The 13,254-nt window shown below is 36.6% G+C and overlaps 1 long non-coding RNA gene across 1 annotated transcript; it reads right to left on the reverse strand.

Moving 5' to 3' along the window:
* Positions 1–252: 252 nt before the first annotated feature.
* Positions 253–6,679, reverse strand: LOC108945972 (uncharacterized). Its single transcript, XR_001970197.3, has 2 exons — positions 6,480–6,679; positions 253–354 (listed from the first exon to the last, which is right to left on the reverse strand). It is a non-coding gene; the product is annotated as an uncharacterized lncRNA (long non-coding RNA).
* Between the last annotated feature and the right edge of the window lie 6,575 nt (positions 6,680–13,254).

Raw genomic sequence — 13,254 nt, forward strand, 5'->3', positions numbered from 1 at the left:
ACTCATTTGGGAGTTTCAAAAAAGTTTGTATGTTTTCATTGCATACTTCATTGCATGCTTGCAATAGGCTTTAAAACGTGAAAACGAAATAAACATTTCAAACTGAGATAATATATTAAAGTTTGACGAACAATCTTAAGCAATTACATGAGTAGTTGGCTAACAATATCTAAGATAGTAGAGGTAACTAACTTCTTACACTGCTAAATACTCCACTAGTATAAAAAAAAAATCTGAAATAGTAGTACAATATGAGCACCTCTACCGGCAAAACTTGCCACAAGGATAGGGGCAATAAACCCCTTGGAATCCACTTCGGTCGAAAAACAAATCTCCAATTGCTTCAGCAATTGTCTGTTTCAATCAATTAGAGTTCAAACGTCAAATAACAACACAATAAATGTTATTATACTGTATTTGTAAAATAATTCTAGAGAAAAAAATAATGTATAGACAGAAATGTAGAAGAAGTAGAAATTAATCCGAGTCCACTGAATTCACAGTGTATCCTTAAGGAACTTATTCCCCTCCTAGTAACCGACGTTGTGGATTATTTCCTCCCAGGATAGAACGGATGACACACTGGTGTAGCGGTACTTCAAACTCCAGTGTTTCAACGAACACAAATGGCGGCAACAAATCATACTTACTATTGCTTTGTTGTAGTTAAAACAATGCAGAAAGGAAGAGGAGAATTCAGAATTTGCCTAAGAAAAATTTGAGGGAATGGTTTTCTATTTATAGCCAACAGGTTGGGTTTAGATGAAGAGATGCAACTCTTCAGAAGGTCTGTCATGACTGTTTACGTAAAACGGCCATAACATAAGCCGAAGTCGAAGTCGAGTCGAGCCGAGCGAGCGACGACGATGATGCGAGACTTGCTTTCTTCTTAACTCTTTAAGAGCTAGAAGAAGAGCAATTGTATATATACCCATTAAAGGTCTTTTCCTCCTTCAATATGGGACAATGTTCCTTTGTCAAGGAGGGAAAATCAAAATTTTTATTTTTTTCTCCATTTCTCATTCATCCTCTTTTAAGCTAAAATAAGCTTAAAAATCCAACAACCCCCCACATGAATAGGGAATGGCTATATCACGGAAATATGCATGAAAAACTGTGTGATTTGCAGGCAAGGATTAATCGCATCTGGATAAGTAGGATTCTCTTTTAACTTTCCGTAGTAAACTTATGTCGGATATACTCGGTCAATCGGTAGATTTGATATCTTTGAACCATCGAACTTTGGTGTATACCTAGACAACCATAAGTCACACAATCAACCCTTAACCGTTTTTTATTCTCATTGTTGTGTTCGTTTCAGCCATGAACACCGCCTGGTTTCATAAGTGCGTAGAGAACTGGCCTTACAAAATTCTCCTTGAAGCAGCTAACACTTCACACTTACATAGGTGATTTCTAAACGTGTCATCCTATAGATACACTATTTGATATACCCCGTATCAAATTTAGAAACCATTAAAAAACCTTAATGCTTTATCCTTGGTACTGAACATTGTCTCATCACGATAATGGACTAAAATTTTAGTTGACAATGTTGTACCGCCATTAATGACTTTGTTTGATCTCTTTGAACCTAGATCTTGGGATCTCCAATCTTCTAGGTAGAGTTACTGCCACAATGACTTGTCCTCAGCCATAGTCCCATTCCCCTCGATAATTTCTCAACTACCTCTCTAGTTAGACCTTTCGTAAGTGGATCCGACACATTATCACTTGACTTTACGCAGTCAATCGTGATAATTCCTCTAGAGAGTAATTGCCTTACGGTTTTATATCTTCATCGAATATGACGAGATTTACCGTTATACATAACGCTCCCACCAATTACCGCTTGACTATCGTAATATATACATATTGGGGTCAATGGTTTGGGCCAAAATGGAATATCTTCCAAGAAATTTTAGAGCCATTCAGCATCTTCACAGGCTTTATCTAAGGCTATGAATTCAGCCTCTATTGTAAATCGGGCAATACACGTTTGTTTGGACGACTTCCAAAATACCGCTCCTCCACCAATAGTAAATACATATCCACTTGTGGACTTAGAATCAGTTGAACCGGTGATCTAATTTGCATCACAGTATCCCTCAATCACTGTAGGATATTTACTGTAGTGCAAAGCAAAGTCATGAGTATGTTCTAAATATCCCAAAACTCGTTTCATTGCCATCCAAGGAGATTGACCTGGATTACTCATGTATCAACTCAATTTACTTATAACACATGCTATAGATGGTCGTGTACAATTCGTGATACATATTAAACATCCCAACACACGAGCATAATCCAATTGTGATATGATTTGGCCTTTGTTCTTTGCTAGTGCAAGATTCACGTCAATGGAGTCTTTGCAACTTTAAAATTCAAGTACTTGAATTTTCCAAATACTATCTTAATATACTGAGATTGTGACAATGCCAGACCTTGAGGAGTCTTGTGGATCTTAATACCGAGAATTAAATCAGTAACTCCCAAGTCCTTCACATCAAACTTGCTAGTTAGCATACGCTTAGTCGCATTTATATTGGTAATGTCATTACTCATTATCAGCATATCATCCACATATAAGCAAACAATGACTATGTGATTTGGAACATTTTTAATGTACACATATTTATCACATTCATTTATCTTAAAACCATTTGACAATATTGGTTGGTCAAATTTTGTATGTCATTGTTTGGATGCTTGTTTTAGTCCATAAAGGGACTTAACAAGTCTATATACCTTCTTTTCTTTAACTGGAACCACAAATCCTTCAGGTTGTTCCATGTAGATTTCTTCCTCCAAATCTCCATCTAAGAAGGCCGTCTTAACGTCCATTTGATGAATTTCAAGACCATAAACCGCAGCTAATGCTACTAATGTTCGTATGGATGTAATTCTTATAACTGGAGAGTATGTATAAAAATAGTCAAGACCTTCTCGTTGTCTATAACCTTTGACCACAAGTCTTGCCTTATATTTATCAATAGTGCCATCATCTTTCATTTTCCTCTTAAAAATCCATTTAGAACCCAACGGTTTATTTTCAGGAGGAAGATCAACCAATTCCCATGTATGGTTGTTCAATATGGATTCTATTTCACTATTGACTGCCTCTTTCCAAAATAATGATTCCGAAGAAGACATAGCTTCTTTAAATGTTCGAGGCTCATTTTCCAATAAGAAAGTCACAAAATCTGGTCCAAATAAAGTAGATGTTCTTTGATGTTTACTACGTCTTAGATCCTCCTGATTAAACGTACTTTCTTTTGTTTCTTTCTGAGGTCATTTAGATCCTTCACCAATCGACTCACATTCCTTTTTATATGGATATATATATTTTGAAGAACTCAGCATTATCTGATTCTATAACTGTATTATTATGAATGTCAGAATTTTCTGATTTATGAACCAGAAATCGATATGCTTTAATATTGGTCGCATATCCTATGAAAACACAATCAACGGTTTTCGGTCCAATTTTTACTCTTTTGGGCTTAGAAACTTTCACTTTTGCCAAACACCCCCACACTTTAAGATAATTCAAGCTGGGCTTCCTTCCTTTCCATTTTTCATATGGAATGGATTGTGTTTGGCTATAGGGTACTTGATTTAGTATTCGGTTAGCTGTAAGAATGACTTCCCCCCACAAAATTCTGTGGCAAACCAGAACTTATCAATAATGCATTCATCATCTCCTTTAACGAACAATTCTTTCTTTCCGCAATCCCATTGGATTGGGGCATGTAAGGGGCCGTTATTTGATGAATAATTCCATATTCTAAATATATTTCTTCAAAAGGAGATTCATATTCACCACCCCTATCACTTCTTATCATTTTGATTTTCTTGTTAAGTTGTATTTTAACTTCATTTTTGTATTGCTTAAATGTATCTATTGCTTTATCTTTACTATTAAGTAAGTAAACATAGCAATATCGAGTACTGTCGTCAATAAAAGTTATGAAATACTTCTTTCCACCGCGAGATGGTATTTACTTCATGTCGCAAATATCTGTGTGAATTAAATCTAAAGGATTTGAATTCCTTTCAACTGACTTATAAGGATGTTTAACATACTTAGATTCCACACATATTTGACATTTTGATTTGTCACATTCAAACTTAGGTAATACTTCCAAATTAATTATTTTTCACAATATTTTATAATTGACACGTCCCAAACGTATGTGCCATAAATTATTTGACTCAAGTAAGCAAGAAGAAGCTGAAATTTTATTATTCTCAATGACCATTACATTCAGTTTGAAAAGGCCCTCAGTGAGGTAACCTTTTCCAACAAATATCTCATTCTTATTTATTACAACCTTATCAGATACAAAAATGCACTTAAATCCGTTCTTAACGAGAAGTGCAATAGAGACTAAGTTCTTCCTAATATCGGGTACATGAAGGACGTTGTTCAGAGTCACCACCTTGCCGAAAGTCATTTTCAGAAATATCTTGCCACATCCTTTAATTTGGGCCGTTGCAGAATTTCCCATAGAAAGCGTCTCTTCGGGTCCAACGAGAGCATATATAGCAAACGCTTCTCAAACAACACAAACATGGCGAGTGGCTCCAGAATTAATCCAACACTCCTTAGGATTTTCCACCAGGTTGCATTCATAAAGCATAGCACACAAGTCATCAATATCTTTATGCTTTTCAACCATGTTTGCTTAACCCTTCTTCTTGTCTTTCCCTGGAGCACGACAATCTGTAGATTTGTGCCCAGATTTTTCACAGTTATAGCAATTTCCTTTGAACCGCTTCTTGCTTGGGTTACTTTTCGGTCCAAAAGCCTTCTTCCTCTTTTTATTATTTTGAGGAACATCCTCAACAATGTTTGCTCCCATTATTATTTTTTTCATGACCTTTCTTTTTAGTAGCTTTGCTGTCTTCTTCGATTCTCAACCGAATAATGACATCTTCAAGCGACATCTCCTTGCGTTTGTGTTTCAATTAGTTTTTGGAGTCCTTCTACAATAGAGGCAACTTCCCAATCATCGCTGCTACTTGGAATACTTCATTGATGAAAAGACCTTCAATGAAAATTCTGTTAGTAATAATAATATAATTAATACTTTCAACATAAGTATTAATTCGACTTATACCTTCAGCAAGGAAATCGTGAATAATCACTTGCAATTTCTGGACTTAGGTAATAACAAACTTGCTATCTACCATTTTATAGTCCAAATATTTAGCGGCAACAAATTTCTTCAAACCGGCATCTTCAGTTTTGTATTTCTTTTCAAGCTCAATCCACAGGTTTTTTGACGTCTCCACATTACTATAGACGTTATACAGATCATCCTCCAGTCTGCTAAGAATGTAATTCTTGCACAGAAAATCAGAATGTTTCCACACCTCAGTCACGAGAAAGCGTTCATTGTCTGGAGTTTTATCGGGTAGAACAGGAACATCTTCCTTAATGAACTTCTGTAGACTTAAAGTCGTCAAATAAAAGAACATCTTCTGCTGCCACCGCTTGAAATCAATCCCAAAAAATTTTCGGGCTTTTCTGCCGGTGCCGGTACTAATGCCGGAGTTGTTCGGCTTGTCGATGCATTGGCAGTCACCATAGGAACAACATGGTTTCCGTTCTCATTCGTCATTTCTGTAAAAGAATGACACAAATAAACTTTTAATAAACGGCAAAGTTTTTATATCTTCAAACGGAATAAAACTGGAGTAGAAAATTATGTAGATTTTAATCTTCAACGGAGTACAAAATTCCTAGGATTTTAATCTCCGAATAATAAATAGTAAACCAAAACAGAATATACGTTAAAGTACACAAATGGAGTAGAAAACCACGACGACTTTAATCTCCAAAACGGGAGTAGAAAACCACGAAGGTTTTAGTCTCCAGAACAGTAAATGTAATACAAATATAGAAAATGGTTAAGTTCCTTAAGCTTGTTATTATACTGTATTTGTAAAATAATTATGGAGAAGAAAATAACGTATAGACAGAAATATAGAAGAAGTAAAAATTAATCCGAGCCCACTGAATTCACAGTATATGCTTAAGGAACTTAATCCCCTCCTAGTACCAGAGGTTATGGATTATTTCGTCCCACGATAGAACGGATGACATACTGGCGTAGCGTTACTTCAAACCCCAGTGTTTTAACGAACACAAATGGCGGCAACAAATCACACTTACTGTTGCTTTGTTGTAGTTACCGAAGCCGAAGCCGAGCCGACCGAGCGACGATGACGGCGCGAGACTTGCTTTCTTCTTAACTTTTTAAGAGCTAGAAGAAGAGCAATTGTATATATACCCATCAAAAGTCTTTTCCTCCTCCAATATGGGACAATGTCCCTTTGTCAAGGAAGGAAAATCAAAATTTTATTTTTCCCTCCGTTTCCCATTCACCCTCTTTTAAGCTAAAATAAGCTTAAAAAATCCAACAATAAATAAAGCTGAAAATTACATTAAAGAAAAAAGAAATAAAAATGACCTTGTTAGCTAACGTTGGAGAGTTTCTGGAGGACTAGTAACTTTGTATTTCAATGCCATGGTGGGAATTGCCCTTTTGATATACTTGGTCTTAGTTCGTTCAATGCCTCAAAAAATGTAAACCTGAAATCTGAAACAAAAAAAAAAACTCAAAAGCCAAGTAAGAAATGGTAATTGTCATATCAATCGGATTAAAAGAGAACCCCCCTCCCCCCCAAAAAAATATAAAAATAAAAAAGAAACTGACCTTGGAGAGTTTGGATTTGACTTAGTGAGCATACATTTATATCATGCTTGCAATATAGCCACTCATTGTCAAGATCAACAACTTGAGGAACCAAATTGTTGTTAATCTAATTTTGAAGAATCAAAAAGGCAAAACCATTTAGAATTTGCAGGGAAACGAAAAGAAATAAAGTGAAGCATATAGAGATTGAATACAATTTGGTACAGAAATTGCAACGAGGCATACTGATATTGTCACTTTACTAATAGTGGATGGCATGGTACCACAATTATACTCTTAGCGGATATGCCAAAAAGGAATGTTTTGGGTAGAATACTGCATACACGTGGTGTAGAATACTGCATATAGTGTTTTAGCGGTATTGCTAATGTCGAAGTTATTCCATAATCCATACAAATCAGACATTTTTCTTTTGTCCCAGAAAATAAAAAATAATTTGAGAACCATGGAAATAGATCTTCAAACGTGCCAAGAATCATAGGCCGAGTTGACGATGAAAAGTGGTGTGCAATACTGAGGGAAGAAGCACTGCCAGATCATTGAATTCATGTATATTTGTGAGACACATCATGTTGGCTACTTATTCACAAAAACATAATTAAATAAAATTGGTCTTACCAAACTTGGGCCTAAGCTCAAGGCCGTACAAGAGAGTGGTAGGTTCTTAGCAGATCCCTAAAGTATACCCAAAAAGAGAGTCAACAATTAATGTTTATATACAATAGGTATATATATGTAAAATAATGTTAATGTTCAAATAAAAAGCAATAAACTCAAGCCTTTTGGTCAAATACCTGTACGACAGCACATGGTGTCGACTCCGACCCTTCGCTTCCACTTAGCCTGCTTGTTGCCATCACATAAAACTTCTCTAATTCTAGCATAGTCACACTGCTTTTTCCAACTGAAGTCAGCATCTGGGTTGGAGAGTCCTAAAAATTCATTAAAGGCCACCGGAGTTATGTGAATGTCAACCCCTTTCACCTTATATACTCCACTCTTCCAATATACCCAATTGGCATATAATTTTTGAACCATTGTGATGTTGGCGTCACCTACTGGCTTGTAATTCTTCTTCAATATTTCTTCATCTACAAGTCTTTCTGCCAAGTACTTCTTCCTCTTAACCATTTCAAAAATCTTTGTTGCCTCATCATTGACAAACCGTGGTGGCACATGAACCTTTTATTTTTTTGCGTGCCGCTATCCAACTACCTCTTTTTCCGCAGACAGCTGATTCTTTTTTTCGGACTTAGGTGCATCCTGAGAGGATAAAGGTTGTAATTTTGCCTTTGGTTTGGGTACCATAATGTTATCTGTAAAGCGAGTAATATTTAGTGCCAGCTGCATAAGCAAATATAAGAAGTAGAGTCTAAGAGATGAATATTCTCAAAGTCGCACATTGCTTTATTCAAGTAAACAGTTACGACGAACGTAAGCTAATAATTAAGTACTCAGACTTTCTTAATTTAACGAAGCTTGCAGTATAGAATAATGCATGGTAGCTTCTCCGGCACACACATAATCTAATAACAAAATCAATCAAATGGGTACTTAGACTTCCCCTCAAACAAAATTGAGTAGACCTACCCATTCCGCACATAGTACTTGGGGCCATGACAACATTATGTTACCAAAAGAAGCAAACTCAAGGTGATCACACAAAGGTGTTGCAGCATTCAGAATAATCTACGAACATGCCAGAGTGGCGTCGTAGCATTAAAAATCGATCAAGTACTTCGAGTACTCCAACTTCACTCAACCTCAAACGAGTTAACAATACAAGAATATTAGTGGAAATCTAACAAAATCCAAAAAGAGTTTCACCCAATCCAATTAACACATAACGACCTCCAAAAGATGGCTTGCTGCTCAGACTTCGCGAAAACTATTTGTTGTTGAGGCCGATTATCAAACATTTGGTGTGCTTAACTCAGAACATGCACCTTGTGAAATTGATGGGGGTTATTGCCCTCCTAAAAGCGATGAGAATAGTCGTCGACAATTATGCAACACCAATCAACTTCAATCCCATGTTGAACTATACTTATGTATAGAGACACTTAGCACAATTAAAGCACAACTCCTTTTTTTTTTTCTTTCCTAGGGCTAGAAAATATTATACAAAACTATCAATATGGGGTGGTGGAATGGGGGTAGAAGAACATAAGCTAGAGTCCGACCAATAACGGCGAACCCTAAAATTTTGGGCGTGACGGGGTAGGTGTGCGGCGGCGAAAAAAGGGTAATAGAGTAGGGAGAGAGAGAAAAGAGAAGAGAGGAGAGGGAAAGAAAAGATAAGAGGAGAGAAAGAACAATTTACCAGGTCACTGGATAGTGGTGGTCACTAGTCGGAGCAGCAGCAGTGAGGGGAAAGTAACGGGGCGAGAGAACGAGGGAGAGTATGTAGCTAGGGGTGTGATTTTCAAATTGGGGAGGAGGAAAATTAAGAAGAAGGATTTAATTGAGAGGGTGGGCTGCGTTTTTTAGACTTAGAAAAAAAAATTACTTACATGTTGTGCTATCCCTGTGCTATAGTCTCTTAGCACGCTGTTAAGGGAAGAAAAATTTTTACCTTATTGTGCTAGCACATTTAAGGGAAGAAAAATTCCACCTTGTTGTACTATCCCTGTGCTATATTCTCTTAGCACACTATTAAGCAGTTTTTTTTAGCAGTTACAACAATTCATGAAACTTTTAAGCTAATACCTTCTAAGGTGACCTTATTTGCTCCATGAACTTCGTAACCGTGTATTAATCTTGCAAGAGAAATAAAACTAACCATTTAAAATTAATTTACCCTTACCGAAAAATAAAAATAATGAAATAAAATACTAATAATGACTTAAAGTCGTGGATTTCCTCTCATGCAACGCCTTATTTCACGTCGTGGCACGACGAAAGCTTTCAGGATTCCGTTTCGCTCACATATTGGGGATCTTTCAAGTACATCACACTTTTTTCTCCTTTTTATTCAATCATTCCAAGGTAGTGTTTCAACGTTTGCCCATTCACTTTAAACCTGTTAGTTCTACCTTCGGACTCAATTTGTACATCTCCACTTGAGAACACTTGCACAACTCTAAATGATCCTGACCATTTGGATTCCAGCTTACCCAAAAATAATCTCAATCTCGAGTTGTATAACAATACCAGATCTCCGGGTTTGAAGTTCCTATCTAGAATTTGCTTATCGTGCATCATTTTCATCCTGTCCTTATACAATCTTGTACTCTAGAATGCTTGGAACCGAAACTCCTCGAGTTCATGTAACTCTACTTTTCCCCACGGTTTCCATATCCAAATTCAATTGCCGCAATGCCCATAAAGCTTTATGCTCAAGCTCTACCGAAAGATGGCAGGCTTTTCCAAATACCAACTTTTACGGAGACATAAATATTGGAGTTTTAAATGATGTACGGTAAGCCCATAATGTATCATCCAACTTCCTTGTCCAATCAGTCCGAGTCGCATTCACTGTCTTGGTTAGGACACTTTTGATTTCCCTGTTGGACACTTCCACTTGCCCGCTCATTTGCAGGTGGTAAGGCGTGGCAACCTTATGGGTTTACTCCATACTTTTCTAGTAGCCTTGCAAAAGCTCTATTACAGAAATAAGTTCCACTATCACTGATTATAGTTCTCGGAGTGCCAAATCGTGTGAAAATATTTTTCCTTGAAAATCCTATTACTCCTTTTGCATCATTTGTTAGAAGAGCCACAACTTCAATCCATTTGGAGACATAGTCAAATGCTACCAATATGTACTTGTTACCATACGAGCTGATAAATGGTCCCAAAAAATCAATCCCCCATACGTCAAACACTTCCACCTCTTGAATTGTAGTCATCAGCATCTCATGATGGAGAGATATATTGCCGGTTCTTTGGCTTTTATCACAACTTTTCACCCAGTCATGTGCATCCCTGAATAGAGTCTTCCAATACAAACCCAACTCCAACACTTTTGCAGTTGTCCTAATTCCTCCAAAGTGCCAACCATATGGTGAAGCGTGACAGGCATGCAAAATAGAAGATTGATCTTTCTCAAGGATACACCTCCGGATCATGTTATCCACCCAGATTTTAAATACGTAGAGGGTCATCCCAATAATAAGACCGTCAATCATGAAAGGACCTTTTCTTTTGAATCGAAGAGAGTTCATAGGGTATAATACTATTTTCCAAATACTTAGCAATATCTGCATACCAATATATCTCCTCCATTGTCACTGCTAGTAATTGTTCATCCGGGAATGTCTCAGTTATGTCTTCAACCTCTACTTTCTTTTCAGCTCCCTCCAACCTTGAAAGGTGGTCTGCCACTTGGTTCTCTGTTCCTTTCCTATTGTGGATCTCCAAATCGAACTCTTGTAGCAAAAGGACCCAATAGATCAAGCGTGGCTTGGACTCCTTCTTCGCTTTCAGGTACCTAATTTTTGCATAGTCAGTATAAACAATCACTTTTGAACCTATCAAATAAGACCTAAATTTGTCAAATGCAAACACCACAACCAATATCTCTTCTCAGTCACGGTATAATTGAGTAGTGCACCGCTTAGCATTCTACTTGCATAGTAGATTAGATGCACAATTTTGTCCTTTCGCTGCCCCAAAACTGCTCCTATAGCATAGTCACTCGCATCATACATTAGCTCAAAAGATTGCTCCCAGTCGGGTGCAACAATTATTGGTGCAGTCACCAGTCTCTTCAACTCCTCAAATGCTAACGTGCAATCATAAAGCAATACAAAGAGGTGATCATTTTCAAGTAGTTTACATAAGGGATTAGCAATTTTAGAGAATTCCTTTATAAATCGCCTATAGAAACCGACGTTCCCAAGGAAACTTCTTATTACCTTGATCAAAGTGGGCGGTGTGGCAGAACCCTTAAAGAATGGAAAAACAACCATTTTTGCCCAATTCTCTCCATTCTTGGGCGATTTTGGAGCTTTTTGAGAGGGGATTTCAACTAGCAACTTGAAGGTAAGTTAATTCTACACACTTTAAGTTAAATAAATAGATTATGAGTAGATTATAACCTGTAAATTGTGAAAATCAAGGGTTAGAGAAAAAACCTAGATTTGTATAAAAAATGAGATTTTAACCACAAAAATGTTATGGAATCAGATGGAAATTATATATTTGAGTTCTTGAGATTATGGGTAACGATTTCCTACAAATATTTTTGGAATCCGAGCACGTGGGCCCGGGATAAATTTTAGGAATTTACCATTTTGGATAGGGTAATTTATTTAATAGTCTAATTTTGAATTATTGAGCATGTATTAATTATTTTATATAACTTTTGGATAGTTTCAAATTTTTCGGCACCGAATTGAGATTTTATGCGACATTGTGATCGGGAAGTGAGCTTTGAGACAAGGTAAGTCTCTTGCCTAACCTTGTAAGAGGGAATTTACCCCATAGGTGATTTATATTAATATTTGTTGCTAATTATGGGGGCTACGTACGCACGAGGTAACGAGAGTCTGTGCGTAGCTACTAATTATGCTATGTGCAGGTAGTTTAGGACTCAAATCATGAATTACTTGTGATAATTGCTCCTTTTATTTAATTAGATTACTTGAATTATATTGTAAATTATATTATATTGTAATTAGATTACACTCTGGATCGGGTCGTACGACCTCGGCAGAAATCATTGCTAATAATAATAATTACACGATACTTTGATATTTTAAATTGCAGCTAGTGAAGCTAATTGATAAATTATAAATTATTGAATTTAATGAATTAATTATTTCTGCTTGTTAAAAAAATTATTGTTGTTTACCTAAAAATCATGTTTAATTAGTTATATTTCTCTTGTAATATTATTGACCCATAGTGAGTATTAAAGTCGACCTCTCGTCACTACTTCTATGAAATTTGGCTTGATACTTACTGGGTATACGTTATTTACGTACTCATGCTACGCTTGTGCAGGGTCTGGGATAGGTACTATCAGAGGACCTACCAGAGCATACCCCAGATACCCCGAGACTTAGTGGTGAACTGCTTCTTGAGTCGTTCTGCAGCCCTTGTATGTCCTCTTGTATTTGTATTCTGTCTATTTTATTTCAGACATTATTTAGAATCCTTGTATAATCTACTAGATGCTCATACACTTATGACACCAGGTCTTGGCACACACACGGGTAGAATTTTTGGATTTAATTATTTTACTTGGGTTTTAATTTATTTTATTTCTCTTATTTTTCTTAATTTTTGAAATTTAGAAGAGTTTGATTACTCGGATAATCTTTAAAGAAATAAATATAGGTTTGAATCATTAGTTGGCTTGCCTAGCTAGGATGTTGGGCGCCATCACGACCTATAGGTGAATTTGGGTCGTGACAACATGGTACCAGAGCACTAGGTTCACGTAGGTCTCATAAGTTATGAACAGGCCTAATAGAGTCTTGCGGATCAGTAAAGAGACGTCTGTACGCATCTTCGAGAGGCTATAGGGTGTTAGGAAAACTACCTTTCTTCATCTCCCATCGTGCAAATAATGTAGTATTAA

This window comes from Nicotiana tomentosiformis, chromosome 12 (genome assembly GCF_000390325.3).
Source record: "Nicotiana tomentosiformis chromosome 12, ASM39032v3, whole genome shotgun sequence".
Lineage (NCBI taxonomy): Eukaryota > Viridiplantae > Streptophyta > Magnoliopsida > Solanales > Solanaceae > Nicotiana > Nicotiana tomentosiformis.